The 23,099-nt window shown below is 40.5% G+C and overlaps 1 protein-coding gene across 12 annotated transcripts in view; it reads left to right on the forward strand.

Annotated features, from left to right (window-relative positions):
* ARHGAP24 (Rho GTPase activating protein 24) overlaps window positions 1–23,099 on the forward strand; it is a 370,658-nt gene that overhangs the window by 280,738 nt on the left and 66,821 nt on the right. The window contains exon 1 of one of the 12 annotated variants that reach the window (XM_043545069.1): window positions 15,754–15,764. The exons of the other annotated variants lie outside the window; for them this stretch is intronic. The gene's annotated coding sequence lies outside the window, so the exon portion shown is untranslated. Of the gene's footprint in view, window positions 1–15,753; window positions 15,765–23,099 lie in introns of those variants that run through there. 12 annotated transcript variants of the gene reach the window in all.

The raw sequence follows: 23,099 nt of genomic DNA on the forward strand, positions 1-23,099 counted from the left end.
CATACTCAGTCCTTTCCCGTCATCCCAACATCTTCTCCCAAGGAGTTAGTGATGGGGATGGAGGAAGTCTGGGAGAGAAAGAAGTAAACATTTGAGTGACTGATGACTTTTTTAAATAGGGGCCTGACGGATCTATTCAGGGCTTTGGAATGATAGTTTTCCCTGATGGAAGTAAGCCAGAGGGGACTTAAGTCTTTCCTCTCCTTTGCATTCCATGAGCAGAGTCTGGAGACAATTGCATTCTGGCTTCTCACTGCCCCAGTACTGGCTGTGCTTAATAGACACAATCTTGGTTAGCTGGTGTAACTCCATTGTCTTCACTGGAGTTCTCTTCTGTTTTACAATGATATAAGTGGGTTTCAAAAGTAGGCTCACTGTGTACATAGGACTGTAGATATAAGGGCATCCAATATATTTGGAATATCTTTCTTTAAAAACAACCAACTAACATTTTAGCTTGTATGTATATTTCATTCCACAGACTAGCCTCTTACCAGGGAGACAGTTACAACTGATTTGACTTTTCTTGTTCTCTGAAGAAACATTTACTGAATCAACTGTATATCGCTTGTGTTGCATGTGCAGTGAGTCTTACCACATAGTTATTCCGTTTCTTATCTGGTCCTATATATGTGACTTGGGTTGATGAGAAGGGAAAAAGTCTGTTCAATCTGACTCATAATTTTTGCATGAGTGTAATTTTTCTCTAATGAAATTTCCACATTGCTAGACTGCTGCTAATATGGGTCTCCCCACCTTCCACCTCTAGCTATCATCCCCATTCCTTTATAAACACTGTATAATATTGTGTTATAACTTTAGAGGTTCATGAAAAGTGTACGGAAGAAGAACCTGCCTCTCTGAGCCTCAGGCTGTGTCATCTCAGCCATTGCCTCCCACCTGAGTATTGTCCAACATGTGACAGTTCCATTTTCCAGTTTTAAACAAAAAGCTTTAATAAATAATTTATATAGACTATTGAACTGGAATGGAGACTGACACGTTGCCAATGATAGCATCACATCAGTGTGACTGAACAATTGCCCCATCTGGAATCTGAGTCATTTACCTCCTTTTATAAAGTAAAGTGTGCGGTCAAGATATTTCTGTAGGTAGTAAAGATATTTCTATCCTGAAATGTTAAGTGTCCTTCTCATTAATCAGATACCTGTCCTGGGAACTAGATAAGGCGCAACTTTGCTTTGACTGCTTCCAAGGTCAGTGCTATTGTTTGCATTGGTTCAAGGAGATCTGGTTGGCTGCTGATAGTCCTGTCTGCCTTTTTCCCCCTTTGATTCTTTTTGGGAATACATGTCTTGTAAGAAACCATGAAGCACACACAATAAAAGTTCATTAGTGGGCATCAGATCAGAAACTTACGTAGCCCCCAGTTTTTAGAGAGGTCAGTTGTGTGCTCAGTTTTGTTGTTACAGGCAGTGCTGCTTATTAGCACATCCTGTGTTGTACTGAGTTCATATACCCTATTTTCTTTCCCTGTTCCCAGCAGGGGTATAACCACAGTCTCTCTGTGAACAGTGGATATAGATTTGACAGGAAGAGGAGTCAAATTGAGCCAATTCAGTGGTCCATTCAGGGTTGGATTAGGGCATGTTGGGGCCCTTGGCAAACCACCTTATGGTTGTGGTGGTGGTGGGGGGTGTCGGGGGACCTCTTTATCTCCTAGAAGGGCAAGGACAGCAGCATTGGAACATCTTCTCTCGCCCCTCCAAGTGGCATCAAGAGAGGCAGGGAGAGGTACCATAACCAATACCCTTTTACTCCCCAGAGAGGCAGGGGTGATCATGAGAGGGGTCTCCCAGTCACCACCACAGAAACCAGGAAGTTGAGGTGGGCTAGGCCTTCTCTACTTTTCTCCTCCTGAAACATAAATAATTCTCTGCTGGAATGGTTTTGGAAGAGGCTCCCAGAGCAGTGTGTCTTGGCATTAACACCCCATTGAGATGTAAAGGGCAGTTCACTCTTCTGAGCAATTGTTTCAGGCTCTCTGCAGACTGCTTGGTCCACAGTTTCAAGCTGTTCTTTGCAGCCACCAGGGCTAGAAACTTACTTTTTCATTTAAAAGCAAACAGAAAGTAAATTTATGATGTGGTCCCATGACTCAGAGCTGGAATCATAGGCACTGATCTAAAGTCCTGTGCCTTAATCCAGCCTGGCATACGCCATTCTTGCACGTCTCTGTGGGCCTTCTAGGTTTTGTCAGTATTTAGCTTTTCATTCTAAAAATAATTGCTAGTCCCTATGGTTGTGAAGATACTGTTCCAAATGTAGTCCCTGGATGAAGATTGAATGATGTTTTAGATCAGTGAGCACTCCTGATATGATGGACACGGAAGTTTTGTCTGCAGACCCTAGCAGAGGTAGTGAAGTCAGTCTTGAGTGGCTCCAGTCCTTTCTCTGAGATAATCTAAAGGGGAGTTAGAGAAGGTTCTCTACAGTGTGGTACAGTACCACAAAGATCTGTTTTGTCACGCTTCTTGTTCGGGGTTCTTCTGAGGCAGCTGAGGTTAGTGAGAGGACAAAGGCTGCAATGTCTGCAACATGCTGATGTCACAGCTGTTTCTCACAACCAACCAGGATCATGTAATGAATTGTTTGACTCAGTGTCTATATGAGCCTGGGGTTTGGGTGAGGACTAGCTGCGTCAGGCTCAGTTCAGACAAGATGGAGACAGATCTCATGGGCTCAGGGAAAACAGATGGTGAGCTAAGCAGAACTTACAGTGCTGCCCCTGGTTGAGGGAGAGTGATGTCCATTTTTACTGGAGATGCACAGATGACACGCTAAAACCTGGTGTCGAGGTAGCACCTATGGACAAGAGCATTTTTTTTAATTTCATCTGTCTCTGGTGAGAAGAAGCCAGTCACTTTTCCCTCCAAAGCAGAACTTGACACATTTACCTGGTCCTTTGTCACCTTGGGATTGGATTCCCCTAATGTGCTCTGCATGAAGCTACCCCTTGAGACCGTTCATAACTGAAACTAGTGCAAAATACCTTGACCTCCTTATTAAGTGGAATTTCACATGGGGAGCACAACAAGAGTACTCTGGAATCTGTAGTGGCAACTTAAAAGTTTCTGGCAGGAATTCAGGGTATTGGTGTTAACCTATAAAGCTATCTGTTGCTTGGGCAGTGGTTGCTCAAAACACTGCTTTTTTCCCTGCACCATTCTGTTGCATTGCAGTTCAGGGGACTCACTCAAGTGTGGAGCCTCCTTGATATGATTCGGGCTGTTTGTGGCTCATTCTCTGCTTTGGATCTCTCTCTCCCCACCTGGTGTACCATGGCCTAAATGTGTAGATCTTTAGGTCATGCTGTCTTTTCAACTAGGCATCTGGAGAAGGATGAATTGACGGTTGAAGAGGTTTTGTGAGCTGTGGGAGTTATTTTATGTGCTGGTCTGTGTTTATTTTATCCTGGGAAGAGTAGAGTATTAGTGAAATTGAAATTAAGTTGTCAGCGTGCCAGAGTTTGGGATGAGCATCTATATATATCTATATAACTGTTTATCATTGTGTCTGTACACACACACTCTCACACACACACACACACACACACACACACACACACACACACACACACTCTCTCTCTCTCTCTCTCTCAGAGAAAAAGCCACTAATAATGAATACAGGAAAAATAGGAATGAAGATGAAAGTGATCTATTTCAAAATGAGAAAAGTTATTTGGGGTAAATCGGAAAAACAGGGAGAAAATGAAGAAGTAATTGGCAGGTGAAATGAGTGCTTGAATAGGCTTACTTGCCAGCAGATTAATTCACATTGCTAAGCATTAAATGTTTCCTTACGTTCTTATCTACATATGTGAATCAACCTTTTGAATGGCATTCAGCAATTTAACTGTTGCAGTTTAGTAGATAGGGCAAGTTATATAGTATGTTCACAAACTATCAGTGTGTGTCTAAATGAAATCCTTGTTTACTATTTTGAATTTAAAGGGGCCCGAACAGCTCTGCTTCATTTTACTATAATCTAGCATTGCTTAAACAGAAGGTTAGAGTTTACTCTGCATTATAGGCTGAGTCAGCCCTTTGCTGAAACCAGAGGGCTTCAAACAAATAAGGAGAATTCTCCTGAAAAATTATTAAGCTGAGGCCACCAGGCTCTGCTGAGGTAGGGACTTTCCAAGCACATGGCTCAGATGAAAGCACTGACCTTACTGTTCTTCCAAATTGCAGACCTGTTTAGATGCCAGGCTGCAGATTAATTTCACAGGCCCAAAGGAACATTCTTATGCAGGGTCACTTGGGTGCCTGACTACTGGAAAGCAGAAAATGTGTACCCTTGAGAGTTCACCTTTATTATGTGCTTGTAGAATATCAAATAAGTAAATGTCATCCATGATAGAGCTGGAAAGCTCTTCATTTACAGCTCTGTGTAGTCCATCCCACTACAGTAGGGCAACACTGGTGGTTTTGATAATTCTCTAAGGGCATAATTTTGCATGAGGGGGATTATGACTTCAAGAATCTCATGCATGTAAGAGGAGCAAGATTTTTCCCTAAATGACTTCTTCATTTTTGAACGTTTCTGGTGATGATGGCTTTGACAATTACATTACCCAATTTTAGCATTTTCTCATTGATCTCACACCTAGATCCTCATTCTCGATTCATTTATTTATACAAGTATAACATGGTTTACATCAATGGCCTTGCAACTGATGTACTGTGGTATATGTGAGTAGAGAATCAGGTCCTCTTGTTTTAGTCATGGATTCATGTAACTTTTCATATCACTTATTTTATCTAGTCCCCACAAGGATGAAATCTTTTCATCAGTAATTTTGTTCAGAAGGGATTCATATCTTAGGTATTTGATCAACATGAACACAGATATCTAAAAGTTTCAATTTTTGCCTCATGCATGTTTCACAATAATAACTTAGATTTTTGTCAAAATTTACAATTTGGCCTAGGATAAAATTTTATTTGTTTTAATTGCATCTCCTTTTTGAAGTGAAACATTTAATTGGCGTGTTTGCAACTCTCTGTTTGTACAACAATTATGCAATGCTTGGGCTTCATAGAGTCAGGACTGAGTTAACTCCCGCGCCCCCCCCCCCCCCACACACACACACAAAATTAGCTTAAAATCCTAGACCCAAATTGATCCATTCTGCAGCTCCATTGATGTTGTGCTTTGTGTTTATAGAATCATAGAAATGTAGGCCTGGAAAGAAGCCATCAAGTCATGGACAGTGGGTACTGTTGGCTGTGGGAGGCTGTGCCTGGTGTGGGCCCCCCTCCCCCCACGCTCTGCCCCCAGGTTCCCTCCTGCAGTCCCTGGCACTCTGCCCTGGCCCAGGCTGGCTCAGGCTAGGGCTGGCTGGCCTGCCTCCCACAGGGACTTGGGGTGGTTGGGGCTGGGGCCGCGCTGCCTGCCCTGTGCTCAGAGCACACTGCCCAGCGCTCTGGGGCTGGGGGTGCTGTGGCTGTGCTGCCTGGCACACCGGGGCCGGGGGCGCTGCCTGGTGCTGGGCTGGGGTGTTCTGGGCTCCTGCAGGGGAGGGAGTGGCCTCAGGCACAAGGGGAGGGACCGGGAGCTAGCCTTCCCCATCAGCGGGGTCACCGGCCACCCATGCATCAAGTCCAGCCCCCTGCGCTGAGGCAGGATCAATGCTTAATTTGTAATGAAAGAGGTGTCAGGGCTTAAGCAATTAGGCGATGGGGCTCAAGCAATTTTTTTTTACTTTCATAAATGACGTGGCAGGACCAGAGGTGCCGGGGCTATGAACTGCCAAGCCTACAGGTTCTGGGGCTCAGCCCCTGCACTGGGCAGGACCAGCCATGACGGGTGTTTGTTCATCCTGTTCTTAAAAGCCTCCAATGATGGGGATTCCACAGCCTCCCGTGGAAGCCTGTTCCTGAGCTTAAGTGCCCTTAGAGTTAGAAAGTTTTTCCTAATATCTAACCTAAATCTCCTTTGCTGCAAATTGAGCCCATTACGACTTGTCCAACCTTCAGTGGACATGGAGAACAATCATTAACCATGCTATTTGTAGTCTACCTTAACATATTTGAAGACTATTATCAAGTCCTCGCTTAGTCTTCTTTTCTCACGACTAAACATGCCCAATTTGTTTAACCTTTCCTCATAGGTCAGTTTTTCTAAATCTTTTATTATTTTTGTTGCTCTCCTCTGTACTCGTCTCACAGCTTTGCAAGAAGAGCTGGGGAGAAAGCAAGACCAAGCTCACAATGCAGTAAAACATGCTAGCTATTCTGGCTTCTACTTAATTCTTATCTGTCACTTGAGATATTTTTAGGGCACCAGTCACCATCTTCTCCAGGCACTAAAATCTTTGTATCCCATAGTACCTTTCAGATTCACCCACTGACTTCAATGGAACATCATAAGGGATGAATTTGGACCTATGTAAATGTGTTACTGTTAATTTACAACTACCGCAATGAGTGTTGCTGAACTGCTGACACACTTCCTTTCTCAGCATGATAATTTTTCTACCGGCATGTACACGTCCGTATCCTAATATGTGGGCTCAGATTCAACATAGCCAATGGAAATTTATATCTCCTGTCTCCCAAGGTTAGCCTAGTATTAATTTGAGTGGCACATAAATACTGAGAGAAGAATAGACCTCAAAGTTTGACTACTGACTTAGCTGATCAAAGGCTGATTTTAGAAAAGAGGCTGAAATTTAATTAGGAGCACTAAGTGAGAGAAACTGTTTGTAGCTTCTTAAATATTTTTTACGTGATTCAATTCATGAGAGTTACTTAATACCTTCCAGTGTCACGGTGACAATTAGGTCTGCATGGTCAAATTGAGTTTAATGTAGTAATTCACTTAGTCTGAATCTGATTATTGACATTATATTTTCACTGTAGATTTGAATTAACCTCTCCTCCCAAATCCTGCTACTTTTCCCATCTCCAGCCAGGAGGCTGCTTTTTCAATAATATTGTTTGCCCTTAAACAGAGGGGTTTTTAATCCATAAATCCTGAAGTACTTGATAAAGGAGGATGCAGGACTATTATCTCCATTTTACTGAAGGAGTAATTGAGGCAGAGAGGGATGAAATTACTTCTCTAAGGTCACACAGTAAGTCAGTGGCAGAGTCAGAAATCTAGATCTTCTGGATGCCAGACGTGCTCAGTTCACTAGATGATTAGAGATTTCTTCCTTCCTCTAAACATATTTAATCATATTAGAATTTATTTGGAGACTGCAGTGTCAGGAGGCTCACTCTATAGAATATAATTAGTTGGTGGAGAAAGGGAAAACTAGGAAGAGCAGAAAAGCAATATAAGTTAATATAAACATCATCTACAACAATTAAATAGGGAAATACGTGCTTTGCATTTAGATAGCTAGTGCTCGAAAGCATCTTTTGAGGAATCTCCTGAGCACCTTTGAGAAGTTTAAAAACATTAATTAAAGAGGCACCAAACTGCCTGGTAACTCGGTAAGTATTGTTTCTATTTTATATATGGTAAACTGAGGCATACAGTTGAAATTACTTAACGGTGGTTACATAGGATCAATTCCTCTTTCCGGTGCACAGCTTGAGCCAGAGAGGAAATTGTGCCACTTTAGCTCTGCTAGTTGCACTGGGCTGGGGGAGTGGAGGAGCATGGATGGAGGGGATCAGATGATCTGTATCTACCAGATGTGTCCCCTTGAATCATAATGTGCATTAAGAGGCAAGAAGCATTGAGAAGAAGAGCTCTTTGATCCACAGCAAGTGTGAGCATAAGCTTTCCACTGGGGCAGCCCCTGTATCACTGTTCCCACTACATTGCGGACCTATCACACTTGAGGAGCGAAAAAGGGTGAGATTTGCCCCATAGCAAGTTAATAGTAGATCCAAAGGTAGAATCCAATGGTCCTGTCTGCCAGTCATTCACAAAAATTACTAGGGTATAGTGGGTAGATCTTTGGGGACTGTTGGGACCATTTCATCCATTTCTACATCATACTTTGAACAACAAGAATATTCTTGGCTGGAACAGATGTAGGAAGTTATTTCTTTCATAATTAACCTCTGTCTAAGAAATGTTACAAGATAGGTTCCTTTGCCAGAGAGTAGCAAATTTCAGGGTCTTCTACGTTGGTTTCCCACTGGAAGAGTGAGGCAGAGATTGTGTTTTCTTAGTGTAATTTGTTTTATTTACCCTGAATACGCTGGCCCTTGATCAGAGGTGGTCAAATAGCATGCAGGCAGTTCCCTCTTTCAGGAATCTCAGCCAAAACACCAGCGCCTAGTTCTTAGAGAGCAACTCTGCCCCAAGAATTGACTCTAGTTAGGGAATTTAAGGCAGAGAGCAAACTCCCTTGCTGCTTGCCACAGCTACTCCAAAAAGAAACACCATCACAAAATTAACAAAAATGCAGCATTTTTTCAGATAATGTCTGCACACTAAGAAAAAACTATCTGTAAAACAATGTGTAACGGTGCCATTTGATGTCTTTCACCATAAGAATAGTCTACTTAGGCGAACAGTGGGATAAGAAAAATTGTATTAAACTCTATAGACTTTTGAAGTGACATCTGACTATCCGATTGGCATTCTCCAGATTCATCTGGTTCCTGTTGTTTTGTATATTGTAGCAAATGGATTAGAAAAACAATTACATTTATATTGTAACCAAGCACCAATAGAAACTGCTTTTGTGGTGTTGAGGTTTTGTTGTTCATCCTCACAGCATTTTCGTTCAAGGCAATCCCAGCATGGAGTCTATTAAAGAATGCCCTTCTTTTTCATCTCATCTCCCAGCCCTACCTTCCTCTTCTTCAGCACATATTCCTCATAGTCAGTGGGTGAGCTTCAGGAGAAGGAGGAATTCTGGAGCTTCTGTCTCCATCTCACGGGCCAGCAGCTGGTCTTGACAGACTAGCTGTGGAGCTGGCATGGGTTGGGGATATTAATAAAGCTTGTTGTCTTAGAAGGGCAGTCAGTAGTCATTCAGCTCATTCCTCATGCAATTCATCGTGAACTGGCTTCCTAAGCGTGGAAAAAGCAGTTGGCAGTTAAATATTCTGTTCTTTACAGTCGGTTTAACTTTCCAGTATTCTTGTTTTATGAGGTAATTTTTAATGTTGATGGCATTCAGATTATGTTGCATTTCAAACACCAGGAATGTGGTCAGTTTAATTTCATATTGAACAAAAGCCCATGCCTGAAGGTATCTATTAGGTAAAGCTGGCTGAATAATTTGTAGTAAATCATATTTGCAATAAATGTTGCCTCTTCTCTGTTTGCAAACGGTGCACAAGCAAACAGGAATTATCTCAGCTTCATGCAATATTCAGACTTCTTAGATGAATAATTACTGCAAATATTTTTCTGTAAATACTTGTGTTTACAACTTCAAAATTTGATTTCCACTAATATTGTCATATATTTACAGCTGTGTTCCTGTGAACATTGCTGCCAGGAAATTCATTCACAATAGAATATTCATGAAAAGTGAACACCGGAGGGGCATGAACATAGCCAAAGTAAATTTAGTCTGAAAAACTGCTTTAAAAATTCAGAGAGACTCCCTGTCCTAATTTTTATATCCAAGAGGCTTAGTTAGGGTAGGGCTGGGGGGACAGGTTTTGGAACTGAAGCACAGCTCTAGGAGTCCAGGCGATGTGCTGCTTTTCCCAGCTACACCACAGATTTCTTCTGTCTCTGAGTAAACCACTTAACTTATTGGTGCTTTAGTTTCCCTATCTGTAAATTGAGATGATAGTATTTCCCTACTACACAGTGGTGCAGTGAGGAGTAGTTGTTTGTGGAGTGTTTTCAAAAACTCACATGAAAGTTGCCGTGGAAGTACAAGATGTTGTCATCATCATCATTTAACCTTTTGGGACTCATCCCAATGATGCCCTCCAAACATTTTGAGATTTGGCCATCGCTACCCTCTCTATGTAACTTGAGCAGAGAGTGGCTAAATCTGCATCTACTTTAATTTCTGTTTTTTCTAGGGACTCCACTATATGAAGTCCAGATTCCAAAACACATTCATTGGTGGCCAGGTAGATCAGTTGCAAATAATTACTACTCAGTTTGAGCATGGCTTGTAGAATCTGGCCCTGAATGATTAATAGGGGAATGGGTAGTCACTAAGGACCAGATTGTGGCCCATGCTGCTCACTGATGCAATGGAGTAAAGGGGACATAATGTGCCCTTACCTTTGTGCAATGATGCACCTCACTGCTGCTTCCTGGGCACAAGGAAAGCACACACCCATAGTGCATCAAGGCAATATGGTTATGCCAGCTTGTCAGGAGAAGTGTATGCAGTTTACTATCTTTCTAGAATAGCAAGGCACCCCAAATTAAAATCTCCGTCCCAAGCTGCTCCAAAGAAAATGAACAAGCTGCCCATTGCTATGGGCTAGATGGCAAACTGCTGATCTAACCCTAACTATATAAGAACGGCCTTACTGAGTCAGACCAATGGTCTATCTAGCCCAGTATCCTGTCTTCCAAGGCAGATTCTTCAGAGAGAATGAACATAACAGGACAATTTTGGCATCTGAAGAAGTGTTTTTTTACCCATGAAAGCTTATGCCCAAATAAATCTGTTAGTCTTTAAGGTGCCACTGGACTCCTTGTTGTTTTTGTGGATACAGACAAACATGGCTAGCCCAGATACAGGATAGTTTTGAGTGATCTATCCCCAGTCATCCAGTCCCCGCTTCTGGTGGTCATAGTTTTAGGGACTCCCAGAGCATGGGGTTATGTCCCTGACCATCTTGACTAATAGCCTATGATAGACCTATCCTCCATGAACTTCTCATTCTTTTCTGAACCTGATTATACTTTTGGCCTTCACAGCAGTCTCTGACGACGAGTTCAACAGACTGCGCATTGTGTGAAGAATTACTTACTTATATTTGTTTTAAACCTGCTGCCTGTTAATTTCATTGGGTGACCCCTGCTTCTTGTGTTATGTGAATGGGTAAATAACACTTCCTTATTCACTTTCTCCACACCATTTGTGATTTTATAGACCTCTATCATATCCCCCCTTTGTAATCTCTCTTCTAAACTGAATAGTCTGTTTTTTTAATCTCTCTTCACATGGAAGCTGTTCTGTACCCCAAATCATTTTTGTTGTCCTCCTTTGGATCTTTCCAATTCTAATATATCTTTTTTTGAGATGGGACAACCAGACTGTGCACACTATGCAAGGTGTGGGCATACCATGGATTTATATAGTGGCATTATGACATCTTGTGTCTTTATCTATCCCTTTCCAAGGGGTTCCTAACATACTGTTAGATTTTTTGACTTCTGCTACACATTGAGTGAGTGTTTTCAGAGAACTATTCATGATGACTCCAAAATCTCTTCACTGAGTGGTAACAACTAATTTAGACCACATCATGTTGTATGTATAGTTGGGATTATATTTTTCAATGTGCATTACTTTGCGTTTATGAACATTGAATTTCATCTGCCATTTAGTTGCCTAGTCACCTAGTTTTGTGAGATTCCTCTGTAACTCTTCACAGTCAGCTTTGGACTTAACTAGCTTGAGCAATTTTGTATCAGATGTTGCCACTTCACTGTTCACCCCTTTTGCAGATGATTTATGAATATGTTGAACAGCATTGGCCCCTTGGAGGACCCTTTGGGGGTTCCCTCTATTAACCTCTCTCCATTTTGAAAACTGACCATTTATTCCTATCCTTTGTTTCCTATCTTTTAACCAGTTACTGATCCATGAGAGGACTTTCCCTCCAGTGCCATGACTGCCTACTTTGCTTAAGAGCCTTTAGTGAGGGAGCTTGTCAAAGGCTTTCTGAAAGTCCAAGTACAGTGTTTTCACTGGATCACCCATGTCCTTATGGATGTTGACACCCTCAAAGAATTGTAATAGATTGGTGAACAATGATTTCCCTTTGCAAAAGCCATGTTGACTCTTCACTAACATATTGTGTTCATTTATGTTTCTGATCATTCTGTTCTTTACTATAATTTCAGCCAGTACCTTTGCCTGGTACTGAAGTTAGGCTTATTGGCCTGTAAGCGCCAGGATCACATCTGAAACCTTTTAAAAATAAATTAATTAAATAAATAAATACAAAAGGTGTTACATCAGCTCCCCTCCAGTCATCTGGTACAGAGGCTGGTTTAAGCAATAGGTTACATACCACAGTTAGTAGTTCTGCAGTTTTGTATTTGAGTTTCATCGGAACTCTTGGGTGAATGCCATCTGTTCCTGGTGACTTATTACTGTTTAATTTATCAACTTGTTCCAAAACCACCTCTGTTGACACATGAATCTGGGACAATTTCTCAGATTTGTCTCTTAAAAAGAATGGCTCAGGTGTGGGGGAAGAGCGATGCAAAGAATTAATTTAGCTCCTCCGCAATGGCCTTGTCTTTCTTGAGTGGTCCTTTAGCACCTTGATTACCCAGTGGCTCTTCTGATTGTTTAGCAGGCTTCCTGCCAAATTTGCTGTTAGTTTTTATGTCTTTAGCTAGATGCTCTTCAAATTCTTCCTTGTCCTGCCTTATTACTTTTGTAATATTGTCCTGCCTACTTTTACACTTGACTTACCAGCATTTATGCTCCTTTCTATTTTCCTCACTAGGCTTTGACTTCCAGTTTTTAATGATGCACAGTGTTCTAGAAATCTGACACCACTGGAAAGTTGATTACAGTTCTGTTAACACTGTGAGATGCTATGCTGCTCATTGAGATGAGTTTCATTGTTGTGGAACCATTTGTCTCTCTTGGGGCTTGTCTTCACAGAAAAGTTAACTCAGATAATAATTTAGCTCTTGTCAACACACAGCCCTCGGTTTTAGTGTCGTGGTGCTTTAACTCGAGTTGGGTGGGAGGGGAAGGGGAGAGGGATAGACTAAAGCTTGAGTTAGCAAAACTCATGAGCTACTAATATGACCGCTCTGCAGTGTGGACTTAGGCTAGCTCCATTTGAGTACTGCTAGTCTTCTAATGCCTTCCCACAGTCCTATGTAGCCAGATAGGAAGACAAGTTCTTCCAGAATTCACTGGGAAAGAATTCATAAAGTGTCTCAGTTTACTGCAGTGCAAAGAACCATGAGATGTGTCACACACAAGGGAGTGTAGTGTCAGTGTGGGCACAGCAGCTTGAGTATTATTTCACAATATGGCTGCTGGTATTCAAATAACTCAAGTGCAGATAATTCGAGTTAAGTTTATAGTGAAGGCACAGAGACTGTGCAACACTTTTCTTTATAACCCCGTATATTCTTGTATATTTAAGAACTTGCTTCAGATGAAAATAATTGACATAGAAGGTCTTGATGTAGTGCAGAGAATTGCAATTTTTCCCTTTCTGTGCCAACAGGGAGTGAATCTAGCCCCAAAAAACAATGTTTTGGCTTCAGGCGTCCTGTTGGTTTTTTCCAACTGTGTTTTTTGCCATAGCAAAATAATTTTAGGTGAAAACCAATTTCCCATTTCTCTCCGTTAGCCGAAATCATGAATTTTCACCCTTCTGGCCAGCAATGCAATTTTTTTCTTAGAAGTCATAACTTTTTCCAGTGTTGCAGAAACACAAATGTCCAGAACTTTATCAGGTGTTGGGTGTATGCTTGGTAATGCAAGCAGATAATGTGTGCGCTTGAGAACAACAGCAAAAATTGATCATGTAATTTCAGAGTTCATCTTGGTTGTGGTTGGAATTCATACCCTTGTAAGGACGTGGAAGAATAAGGCCATATGTTTTGTATGGGTATTTATTTATATAAAGGATAATGATATCCCTATTCTGTATGACTGTTTAAAAACTATGTTAAACTGAGTGTTTTGTTTGGATGGGAAAGTTAAAATGCGCAGGGACTGTTACTGTTCCAAACTGGACCATTGGGAGGGGAGAGGTGTGGGGAAATGGGACTATTCATTATAGCTCTTGTGTGACAGACCAGGAACACAGTTCAGTACTGACAGTGAAGCATAAGGAGGAGTGAGAGGCAGGAATACTAATAGTGTGGAGGAGATGATTGTACCTTTTAACATGACTGGGGGGACTTTACTGAGTAACTGTTGGACATTCAAAGAAAGAAGAAAAGGAGACTGTACTGTAAGTTACAGGTTCAGACTTAGTTATTTCTGTCCAATTCTCGAGTGTTCCCATACCTGCACATTCCTCGCTTCGGTTCAGAGTGCCACACTCTCCAGGTTTACCCTCCCCCTGCTCTTTTGTGAGCAGCCAGGTGTACTTCAGAAGGTTCCGAGGTTTGGTTTGGACAAGCATCAAACAGTTTGCATGCTTATCTGAAACTTGTCCTAGCCTCTTAGTTCTAGACATCATGCTGGAAATCTGTCAAGAACAGGCTCTCTTACGAAGTTTCTGGTACTTCCCAGTTCTAGCCACATCATGAACGCTGTGACAAATGCCTTTTTGGAGGTACAGTGGTGACCATTCAAAAATATAAGCATTTGCCATCATACATAATGTTGTCTGAAATGTCAGTTTCCCCTTATACTTCAGATAGAATGGATAAGTGGTAAAGTTTGTTGTACCAGCTGGCAAATGTTTAACTATAGTAAATTAAATTTTAGCATTTCCATTTGCCCTCATGATAAAGCCCTCTGCTCTCAGATTGTACAGTGCCCATCCCTAAGAGGGCGCCTCTTTTTATTGAGGCCTTTGGGTGCTACTCCAATATAAATAATAAGAATAGTGAGTGATAACCTTTTTATTGAATTTTTAAACTCTTTTACAGAAGTGTGATCCTCTGTTAACTTCTACAGGGCTGTTTAAAAATTCCATAGAAAGAATCCCATTATCCATTTAATTATCTAACTTTTTAGAGTAATTGAGATCCCTATTGAACATCTTGAAAATATTTTTCTTCAATTATTAAGGTGAAATTATTAACCCTTTCCTGTTTGATGCGTAATATATCACAAACCCATGTTAACTTGCTGGATCTGCATACGTGTGTTCTGCAGCTTGGGAAGATTAGGAAGTGCTTTAAACTGCAGTCAAGTTGTTGATGGGCCAAAGCATGGGATTTTCTAAGGAGTTTGAGAGTTAAGTGCCCAACACCTACTGACGGTCTATAGGAGCTGGTCAGGTAACTCCTTTGGGCCCCTTTGAAATTCCAGCCTGAGTAACCTTTCCTCTGGTTCAGGCTCTATTGTGCCTGTGAGGGTTAATGATTGTGTGCAGGGTAGATGTTGTCTCTTCAGTGCTAGTGAATGTTTGCTGAGTGTGTGTCAATAATCTGCCAGTGTTTTTCAGGTTGTTGCTGATTAATTTGGTCATTGAATGATTGCTTCTCGCATCACTAGACTTTTAAAAAAAGGAACAAACCAGAGATGAATCAAGGCTCAAGTGGTTCTAGGCTGCAAGTAACGTTTGTCTCATCTATTCTAATTTATATAATGAGGATGATTTTTAGAAAGAAAAAATAGTTGTCTCACAAAACTGTTCTCCAATTGATCTTACTTATTCTGTGCATTTATTGATGCTTCTTAATGAAAAAATGAATTGCAAATATGTGGGGAGACCTTCAGCAAGGTCTCTATCCAGAGGTGCACAATCAATTTGCACCTGCATATACTTGTGCTTGCAGATGGTGTAAGAACCTGCTAGTACTGTTAATATTTGTGTGAGTCCTTCTTTTAGTGCAATACTTCTACAAATCATTTGACCCAGAAAATGGACCTGGTGCTAACGTGCACATGTGTGCCACTATTACACTCTTTAAAGGACAGGTGCAAGTGTGAATGAACGTGCAAAGAGAAAGTGTGTGTTTGTGTGTGTACACAAGAGGTACAGAGGACTGAAGCTGCAGGCCCTTGATGTGAATAATATAATAGAAATTAATATTTGCATTCCCAAAGGGTCACCAGGCTTTTATACATCTGTGGTGAACCTGCACCGATTTATGGGTTTCCTTGGAAACCCTAAGGAACTTTGTGGTTTCATATGATTTTTACCCCAAGCCACATGAAATTTAATGTTTTTGGCTGAGTTGAGTTTTGAATCTTTCAAACCAGAACTTTAAGCAGTGCAAACTCTTGAAAACTACTCTTGCAAAGAGAAACCACTAAGTTCCTCTCTGCTTGATATGTGTCTATAACAAAAAATACATTCATTTTATTTAAAATGAACATATCAAGCCAAATTTACTGGTGTAAGGAGTTGCAATTCCACCGGCCTCAGTAGAGGTGCACACTCTGAAGCCTGTTGTGAATTTGATCTGAAGTCTTTAGCAGATCTCTCTCTTTAATTAAACTGGTTTTGGTAAAGTATATAGGATGAAAAGATACAGGAAATGGCAAACATTCTTCTATTCAGAAAAGCAAATATTGTTACAAAAAAGATGCGTGACCTCATTCTCTGATTGTAGCCTGTATGGTCAAGAGTACTCTTATTTGACATCTCATATTTCATAGGGACAGTGTAAGCAGTGCATGATTACTTGATTTCTTCCATCTAAAGACTTCATGGGATTTCCCCTTGTGAGACAGACAGCTCTGTACCAAGGATTTCCCATAATATAACACTATCATCAAACACATTTGGAAATATTTATACAATAAGAATTTCCTTCTTGTGATTTCTTCTGTTCTGAGAGTAAAGAGTGTGCAGTTGTGGAAAGGAGGGCGTGTCACTCCTCTCTCCCTGTCAGAAATGAAGCTGCGACTGGCAGAAGTCTGCGCTTCAGTGTTTCAAATAAGTAATTACATTTCAGAATGAGACTAGGTTACAGCTATCTCCTTTTGCACAGGAGGTTTCTAACTGGTATGGATACTATCTGTTTAATCACTGATATGTTTTTCTTCTATACTGTGATCCTAGTTTTCAGTCTCATCGCCATACTCCCATGCATTTTCCTCTATGGAGTGATGCTGAAAAAGTGTGGCAGCTCCATTTTTTAAATACTTTATTTGCCTTCTAACTTCTTGAAATAAATAATACCTAGTTCTTATATAGAACTTTTCATGACAAATAAAAATCCATAAACATATAGATGCGAGTAAGAAAGACAAGCCCATTGGTACCCATGCTGCAGTTGCCAAAACAAGCTAATATTATTTATCCATTTAAAAATAGAGGCATTCAGAGTAGGGTAGTTACATTGCCAGACAACCAGAATCCATCCACCATTCATGAGTGAGGAGGAGGAAGGCAAGCAGCAATTACAATATTAAGCTGTTCCATCAAAATGCTTTTACAGATCTTCTACATATTGTATTTTTTGTTCGATTTTGTTTTCTCCCATTCCATTCAGGTGGCTTTATCATGGCCATCACCACTGTCTCTGAGTGCCTTAGCCATATCCCCAAGTGTCCTTTTCAGTAGTAAATGGGTTGTATCTGAGATAACAGTGTTTTTGAGTACTAGTCTGGAGAAACCAATTAATTCTATAAACAAGAAAGTGAAGAGAAACAAAATTATAAACCAACCCAAAATATTTCCTGAATGTATTGACCTTTCAACCACTTCTTGTTAAATCTAGCCTCCTGGCTAACGTTAAATGGTTTCCTGTGTAGATGAATTTACCGTTTTTGTCCATGTCACTTTTTAACCAGTATCAGAGGATTCCTCTGTACAGATTCAATGACTGGCCACCCAGGTTAGGACTGCTTTGTGTTGGCTTTGTTGCATGGTGTGAAGTGGCTTCAATGCAGCCTGAGATCTGGGCTAAATTCTTAAATCAAAGCCTTAGGCTCCTTGTGATGGCATGTTTGGGACTTGTGTTTGGTAACTCTCTATCTGTCAGTAGGTTTCTTGTAGATTCCAGAAAAGGTACGGCCTCCAGTGATGCTGGGCTCTTAGTTTAAACTCAATGTCCTTAGCAAAATCCTAGAGATGGGCCTGAACCAAAATTTCACATCCAAGTACGGCTCCACAGCTCACACCTGTCTGTACAGTGGGCCAGATCTGGTCACCTTAACATCTGGGGAGGCTGGACTTGGAATTGGACTTTGTACAGACAAGTTTGGGAGTATCTACATCCTGGAATTTTGTGACCCTTGGAGATATGAAATTTAGATATGAAATCCAGATCCAGAATTCAGACCTGAGGCTTTGGTTCAGGCCCTTGTACACACACACAGTTTTACACAAGGTAGAATTTTCAAAAGCGCCTAAGGGATTTACACGTTCCTTTTTCAGAATGGACTTGGGCACTTAGCATAAATCCCATTGCCAGTCAATGGGATTTTGGCTCCCAAATGCCCAAATCCCTTTTGGAAATTAGATTTAGGCTCCTAAATCAGTTAGGCATTGTAACCTAAGTGCAGCAGCACTTAAATACCTTTACAGCTCCTGGCCTTAAGACCCTGAGTCTCATGGAAAGTCGAAATGATTTAGGTTCCTAAGTCACTTTTGAAAATGGGAGTTAGGCTCCCAAGTCATTTAAGAGCATTTCCAAATTGTACCCTAAAGTCTTTCATCTCAGCGGAATTGATTCCTGAGTGTCCGCAGATGGCCTCTGGTGAGTATTAAGAAGCTTTGAGCTGTTGCTTTTTTATTGAAAATGTTTGTGTCTCTCTTTGGCATATAGAGGCTGAGCTCAGTTAAGAGTCTATAAAGGAAATAGAAACAAACACTGTGGCGAAGAAACAAGACTTAGAGTATATCTACACTACAATAAAAAGACCCGCAGCACGACCCCTTCAGTGTCAGCTGATGTGGGCTCACACAGCTCAGGCTGCAGGGCTATAAAATGGGGCTGGCACCCGGGCTCTGAAACCTGGCAACTGGGGAAGGTCTCAGAGCCCAGGCTCCATCCTGAGCATCTATACTGCAGTTTTTAGACCCAAACCCTACAAGCCTGAGTCAGCTGACCTGGGCTCTGAAGCTCAGTGTTGTGGGGTTTTTTTTATTGCAGTGTAGACGTACCCTTACAGATCAATTTCTTCCCCACAGCTGGCCACGTGGCAGATTCCTTTTACTAAGAGTCACAGCAATAACCTAAGAAGTCTGAAAAGGGCACTAGTATTATCTGTAAAGTATCAAGATTGATGGAGAATCAGCTATTACACTGAAAACACCAAACACAGGAACATTCTTTGTTCCTGGTTTTGCACAGATCTGTTCACTCTAAATTCACATATTAAAATTAATTTTAACATTTGTCCTGTTACTGGAGAATCTAAAAAATAGCCAGTCAGACTACCAATAACTGTCTGTTCCATATGTTCAGGGAAACATAACCAAATTCGGCTTCCCTATTACATGTGTTGTGATCCATGAACATTTGCAGAACGCATAGCACACTTTTGGTGCTCTATAAGTAACTGGTAATAATAATGGACGATGGCCCGATCTTGTCGGATCTCAGAATCCGGGCCAAATCGGAACTTGAACCACAAACCTCCAAGAATCACTTAAGGTGGCCAAACAATGATGTTGGTAATCCATTCTGTGTCAGTCTTCCTTCTGATTCGGGGCTGAACAAATGCCCAACATGGTGTTAACAGTTACTGTGTTGCAAGAGAAGCCTGATTTTGCATAAGTTGTAAAATAAATCTCCTGACCTGGTTGCTGAAGATCTCATGTCACTTTTTAAGAGGTCCAAGACCTTTAATTCCGGTGTCCTGGCCAGATTTTAAATTGAATAATTATATTCTGCGTATCTAAATTTGTCCTCCAGTTTCAATTGGATAATTTCTTCTTCATTTTCTATTATAAATTTGCATTATTAAACAGCTGCTGTATTCCACTAGTGGCTGAAATGATGCCTGTGCAAAGTATGTGTTTGCTATGTTTGAAAACCAATTTAATTCTTTGTGATGAAAGATGTATACATGTAAGACAGAACGATTATTGCTATTTATTAGCATGTTGGAAATCAGATACGAATTGAAGTGGTTGGTTGCTCCCACAAATTCCCACCAGTATATTTATGTTTGGACCCAGCTCAGTGCACTGTTTTGGTTTCAGTTATACATAAAGTTTGGAAATGCTGCTGAACACCTGCATAAGAGTTTGACTCTAAAATTCTTCGAGGTGGAAGATCAACTGTATATAGGTGAGATGAACTGACCTGTTTTTCTCTGAAGGTTGGTAAGAAAAAAAAGGTATTTTGTCTCTCAAGAGTTTAAAAAAATAGCACCTTTCTTTGACTTTTAAAAAAGGAAATACAGCATATTAATATTCTTTGGACCACTTTTTTTTTAACTGTCAGCTTTAAAAAAAATACTATCTGCTTGTCAATATGAACTTGACAGTGGGGACACCAGCACAGACAAGCTGAAACAATTAGAAGGGCTAGATCCAATTATAGCTGGCAGCAGTAATTTGACAGTTTAGTTATACAAGGAAATAAGCTCATAATCAAAAAGTGTTTTGCATTATTATTTCTTCTGACTGGTTTCTAAGCAGCGAGCACCAGAACCTAGCTGTTCAAAGTTGTTTATATTAAATCAGTTTTGTTGCTGTTGTGCAGACAAATTATGTCTAAGCTTGCAAGATACCATCGAGATTGTCATCAGCTGAAGGTTCAGTAGTTCATATTAATGAAGCACAGATAGCTTAATGAGTATTTGTTGACAGTTGAAATGATTATGAGTTCCTTGAATGTCTGTCTTGTTAGATTCTGCAAATCTGAAAGGTCACCTGAGGCAAACTAAGCTCTCTTGTAACTTCTTTAGTATCTTGGCTTGCCAAATTAGCTGACTGAATGTGAATGGATATTAATAACTCACCCTAGTCTCTTTGGCTAAGTTCACACTTAAAAGGCTTTCCTTAGGCTGTGGACCTTTTCTTACCGTAAGTCTTCCACCAGCTGAAATACAATACAAACATGCACCGAGGAGCTGACCTTTTAAGATAATCCACTTCAAATTAGTTCTTGCACTTGACTCTAATGTGAGATATATTGCTATGAACAAGAATAAAAATAAAAAGGGGATTTTGTAACTGTGTGTATCTGTTTACCCGCAGCATAAGGTCTGAGGAACTCGCTCTGTCTCTGTAGCATTTCTTTGGGCAGAGATCACAGCTTCTCCCAGGCCTCTTTTTATGATGATGGGTATGTGTGGACCAGTGAACTCGATCTGCTTTCTCTCTCTCCCTTAAAGAGAGGAGATTAAATGGCTCTTGAAGGAGCATTGTCCAGGTCAAAACTTTTTGGCTGTTGCCAGGTTTGAACACTAGTTTAGAGAGACTCTTATGTAGAAATTGTGGGTTTGAAGTTCTCTAAAAATGCCTTACTTGTGATTTTTGGTATGCAACTTGAAACACTTTCCAGGAACCTGATTTTAAGACGTGGATGCTTAGCATTCTCTGAAAATCAGGCCCCTTTAAGGTGTCTAAATGGCAACCAAAAATGGAGGCAGCCAAAATCACAAGTCACTTCGAAAAAACTTGCTCCTTATATTTAGCCTTTCTTTTGAGACAAAATCTTCATTGCAGAAATAAAACTTCAGTTGTTAACCAGTTACGGGTGTTTAAATGGAAAGGTGGCATTGAGCCTTTCACGTTCACTGACATGATGAGTGGGCAGCAAAAGAGAGAATTTGCATTAAAAATATATCCGGCTATTACTGGAATATTACTTTCCATAGATGGGAAATAGAAAACCTTGTTTATCCACAAACTGCACTATTATTTGAAAGACTAAGAAAAAAAAATCAATCAGCAAGAACATCAAAAAATTTTAAACTAGGCTCTGAAGAACTAACAATATTTTAATAGTTACAAGTTATCCACTGGGTAGATTGGATAATTCAATTGGGACCCGTTTCTAACTGATAAACATAATAGCATTTTTAAAAAAACTATAATCCTTCTCTTGTATAATCAAACCCCAGTGTTCAGGAGAAGCTACCTCCTCTATAATATTCCCCACTACCTGCCCTCATTTTGATAAATTTGACTGCTTCCTTGGCATTCTTTTGGACCCCTCACTACTATTGGATACTCAAATAGCCATAGGAAGAAAAGACACCCAATTGAGACTACAGCTGGCAATTAGAGGGTACTAAACCTAGGCACAGTGATCCACTCTCAGCTTGATTATTGCAACTCATACATAGACAGGAAACATCTTGTCCTAAAGAATCTCCAACTGGTAGAATACACAGTAGCCAGTCTATAGAGCAACACAGATTGCTTTGAGCATACCACTCCAGTGTTTCTCTCTCTGCACTGGCTCCCCTTTGAAGTCAAGTCTTCTATCCTGCTATTCAAAGGTCTCCATGGGATTTCCCCATCTACCTAAGAGACGGCCTTTCCCATCACAATCTCACACAATAGCTACATTCCATTGGAACCAGGAAATTGTGGACCAAGAGAGGATGATTTATGACAAAACCAACCTAGACTAAGAAACTCATTCGTTCCAGAGCTAAGAATTACCACAGGCCTCCCATGTTCAGATTTCATATCTTCAGTGTTGTCGATTCTCATTATTTTTATCACGAGTTTCACATTCTTTATCCAGCTCATATATTTACATGAACAACTCATTTTTTTAGAAAAGTAACTTTCTAGCCCTTGTGGTTGCAGAGAAAAGCTTGAAAATGTAACCTAAGTGTACTTGAGTGGTTAAAATAGCAGAAGGCAAATCAAAAGAATCCAAAATGTATAATATATCTTTTTTTAAGTTAGTTTCATTATTTTGGGAGGGTCTAAGTCACAATGCTCGAATGCTTGGCAATACTGTATATTTGAGCCATCTTTTCCTCAATATAGAGCATGTGCATATATTATTGTTGAAGGGTAGTAACAAAGGGATTTCTTCCATAGACTTGGAAGTAAGAGAGAGATGGTTTTTGTTTTTATTTTTAAATACTTAGCAGATGCCCATATATTGTGGTACAGCAATGGGGCCATATAAGTACCTAGATAGATAACTGTGTATTAAAATGCTTGGGCTGTAACTAGTGCCATTTCTTCCAATCCCGAAAGTTCAGGGTGAGGATTTAGAAAAATGGGTCTGGTTTTGGCAAAATTGACTTGATCTATTTAATGAGCTATGATTCTCACCGCAAGCAAAAATACTACAAGGTTCCATCACAACAGACATGTGATTGAAAGACCAGTTGTCTTGAGCCCATCTTGTTCTTTTTTGTTTCCACTGAGTCTCTTCTCTGTTGCCCTACAGTAGCCATAACACTTGATTAATACTGTGTG

Source organism: Chelonia mydas, chromosome 4 (assembly GCF_015237465.2).
Source record: "Chelonia mydas isolate rCheMyd1 chromosome 4, rCheMyd1.pri.v2, whole genome shotgun sequence".
NCBI lineage: Eukaryota > Metazoa > Chordata > Testudines > Cheloniidae > Chelonia > Chelonia mydas.